The sequence below is a fragment of the Octopus bimaculoides genome, chromosome 8, assembly GCF_001194135.2.
Source record: "Octopus bimaculoides isolate UCB-OBI-ISO-001 chromosome 8, ASM119413v2, whole genome shotgun sequence".
Taxonomy (NCBI): domain Eukaryota; kingdom Metazoa; phylum Mollusca; class Cephalopoda; order Octopoda; family Octopodidae; genus Octopus; species Octopus bimaculoides.
In genome coordinates this window covers 28,679,934-28,683,726 of record NC_068988.1, presented here as the reverse complement: position 1 = coordinate 28,683,726, position 3,793 = coordinate 28,679,934, and the positions used below count along the sequence as shown (strand labels likewise).

The following is a 3,793-nucleotide window of genomic DNA, read 5'->3' as shown; positions in this document are numbered from 1 at the left end:
TATATATATTAAATATATAATATATACTGCTCTACATCTTCGAGTGTGCTTCATTCGGATTTGTTTTCTACAAACGATATATATATATATATATCATAGTTGTGTTTTGACTCCTACGCATGTGTGCATTAAAGGTGTACAATTAATTAAGATACCATAAGTGCAAAAGACAGGATAAATAAGTCCACCACTACTAAAACGATCTCGTTTCGTTCCCTTTTAATAAATTAATGATGCGACGGTTCCAATCTCGTCCCTTTTCGTGTCTATCCTGCGCTGAATTGAATAACGGCATTAATGAAAATGTAATTAAGTGAAATCTCATACGGCACGCTATTTTAGTTAGTCTTACAGTTGCAGTGTCTAGTTGGCAACTAACATTAGACTACAATATGTTGCCGTAGTATAGACAGAATAGACGTTGCGAAAGTATACAGAACACAAAAGCATGCACCACACAAAATCACGGACTTAACGGGAGCACAAAACAGAGAAGATACTATACTTATGTATATATATATATACTACATACGATGGGTTCTATTCGACTCCGATACACATAACGCGCACGTTGTTAGCGACATAAACGGTGAGAGAGAGAGAAAGCATGTAGTGTATGTCGAGTCACACCCTTCCACATCACAAACACTACTGTGTGTTGTGCTTAGTTGCAGTTGCTGGAATGCATGCTGTTTCATCGAGTATGGATTTAGTAACACACTCAACTATGTGACCAACGAACTAGATTATCGGCGAACAAGCAGCAGTCGTTGCCAACCCGACTAAACTGAACTGGACACAAAATCAGGGACTATCTGTTTCTTTCAGAAACCATTGCGATTATTTTCGACTCTTTGCAAAACATATTGAATACAATTCTGCTAAAATGTTTCAAAGAAACGTTGAAAATAAGTTTGGAATAGAAATATAACGCATAACCCAAAACATCAACAAAATAGTGTAGTTTGGATTGCTTTTCTTTTTATATTTTCTCTCGTTATTTATATTTCTGCTGCTTCTATTTTGGTATTTTTTACTAATTAAAAAACAGTGACTATTGGTGCTTAATTGTGTTCTTACTATGCTGTATGTACATGTGAAAATGTGGATGTGTGAAAGCGTGTGCGTACACACAAGTGATCCTTAAGAAATAATAAAAATTTTAAAAGAGGGAAGGGTGGTAGATGTTTTTTTTTTTCCCCTGAGACAAGTGCGTGCTGCCGAACATGGCCGAAGGAATGGAAGGTGCGATGTCCAGAAATGAACTACAGCAGGTGTATGAATCTGCGTGCATATGTAGCATACCACCAACAAACATGAGACATCATCGAGAACCCAGATACATCAAACAATATACTGTCACCCCAAACCCAATTCTTGATAAGTAATTCGAGCGATTGAATCGTGTATATATATATATATATATATATATATATATATATATAGTCTTAACGAATTGGATATAGAGAGAGGAAGAGAGTGAAGGGAAGGTGGGTATGTATGATAAATAGTTAAATGTAAACAGATCAGTTTTGTAAAACTGAAAGAAAAACAAAAGCCTTAGTCTTAAGTTGGATTCTTAAGTCTGCAGGACGGAGAGAATGAGAGAGAGAAAGAAATATAATGGAAACATGCAGAAGGAATCGTAAGTAAGTAAAATAATGACAAGAACTAAAAGAATACGTAGAAAGGGGATAGAAAGAAAATAGGTAAAGAGAAAATAGTATAATGACAAGAAATAAAAGAATATGTGAAAATGAGATAGAAAGAAAATAGATTCATAAGAGAGGAGGGATAGAAAGAGAGGGGAGTGAAAGAGAAAGAGAGGGGAGTGAAAGAGAAAGAGTATTAGTTATGACAGAGTGTGTCTGCGTATGTGCGTTTGTAAGAGAGGGAAGTAGAGCGAGTAAGAGTAACAAGCAAAATATGGCGGATGGAGAGAAAAGAACAAAGGATGAAATAGCAAGTAGGTCATAGCAATGTTTGTGGATAGAAAAGTAAAGGGATTCCCAAAATTGTGGACACCATTCATTAGCCTCTTGTTTCTTTTCCTTTTATATCCACCACCTCCGGAGCCCTATAGTGGAGAAAACATGTTAGACTAGATGGAGAGGGGTGAGGTTTCATTTACGACCTACCGTAGTCGTGTGTTAGTGGCAGGTTAAAAGAGCTTCTCTGGCGATCGTAGCACGAAGCGGATGCCAACTCCACGACAGCGAAATATACAAACAAAAACAAGGCCTTCAGTTCTATTTTGGATGAAGTGACTACCGACTGGAATGAACATCCAACCGTCTCCTCTGTCTTTACTAAGTCCGTTTATCAGCAGATGGAGATCCTAACAAGAGAGACAGGCTCACAGATAGAAAAGGTTTCGAGACAAACGTATACACATAGTCGGGCATAGTAGCTCCATAAGTGCTACTATAGAGCTATCGCCCACCATGAACAGCTCTAAATAAAAATAGTCAGGGTCCGGTGGCAGATAAGTATACAAACAAACATGCATATACACACGTAGTAAAAACATATGGGGGTGTGTGGAAATTTAGTTTTTCTCTTGATAGCAAGAAGAAAAAAAACAAAAATGCAGACTTACCATTCGGATTGTTGTAGTTAAAGCAAACGAGGTGAATACAAGCAGACGGAAGGAAGAGGAGAATAGAAAGACAGAGCTAGAAACATATAGACGGAGAGAGAGAAGGGGAAATAGTGAGGGAGAAATAACAGATTATAAGCAAATTTAGTAAGAGGAGAGGTAAAGAAAAAGCGATAGAATTAGACAGAGTGAGAGAAAAGAGGAATGAAATCTCACTTGAAGGAGGGTGAACACTAGGAGAGAGGATAAAAAGGGGGCGGAGGAATAAGAGATAGATAGATAGAGTAAAGAGACGAAGATAGTGACAGCAGTGGCGTAATCTAGGCTGATTGAAAGAAACAGGAAGAGAAGAGAAGAGGGGGTTGTAGTGAGAGGAATGTGTGTAGCGAAGGTAGCAATGTAGTGACAAGTATAAGGGCAAATGTAGGAGGATCAGAGGTATTGAGTCGAGCAAAAGACAGAGACGGAAGTAGTTGGATTTCTGCGTGCTGAGTGAAACAGCTTTAAATGTTTCTATTAATATAAAAAAACACTTTTGATCGTAGTATTAGTGCACCCCCCTAGTTAGTTGATAACAATAGTTACTGTATTTCATCTACTAAAGTTTATAGAATCGCAGTATGGTATAAGAAGCATTATCTGAATTCTGAAAAAGAAAAAAAAAAAGGCATTTGATTTAAAGTTATCAAAAATAGAGTAAAAGTAAGGAAAAAAATAGGAAGCAACGATGAAGCTATGAATCTGATTTTGGAATGTATCAACATGGAAGCTATCCGCACAAGAAATAAACAGCCAAAAACTATTGATCATGCAGGTAAATGAATTTCAACAAGTGAAGAAATCTGAAGCTTTTAGGTGGATTCTTATTTTCATCATCGCCACCGTTAGTAACCAAAAATATATTTCAAAACTGCTTCAAAATAGGTTACTTAGAATTTGGCGATAGTGTCCAAACAAAAATAGTGTAATAAACTTTTTAAATGTTCTAAACAGTAAAATACTCGATGTTTGTTTTTTAGTTATCTGTTAATCCTAATGAAAAGTATTCAGTTGAAAAGCTAGTTATTTGATATATTAAATCAAACAAGCTAAAATGTTTTTCAGGGATTATAGTAGTCCTAAATAAAACTATATGTAACGAAGCGAAAATCCTGAACTTGCGTCGGCTAAATACAAAATTAAAAAATAAACTGA

The 3,793-nt window shown here is 36.2% G+C and overlaps 1 protein-coding gene across 4 annotated transcripts in view; it reads right to left on the bottom strand.

Moving 5' to 3' along the window:
* The window catches only part of LOC106867361 (uncharacterized), a 65,885-nt gene extending 62,953 nt beyond the window's left edge, over nt 1-2,932 (bottom strand). For 3 of the 4 annotated variants that reach the window (XM_052970016.1, XM_052970015.1, XM_052970018.1), the window contains exon 1: nt 2,600-2,932. The gene's annotated coding sequence lies outside the window, so the exon portion shown is untranslated. Of the gene's footprint in view, nt 1-2,138; nt 2,398-2,599 lie in introns of those variants that run through there. The other variant, XM_052970017.1, reaches the window with a different exon arrangement.
* Nucleotides 2,933-3,793: the final 861 nt, after the last annotated feature.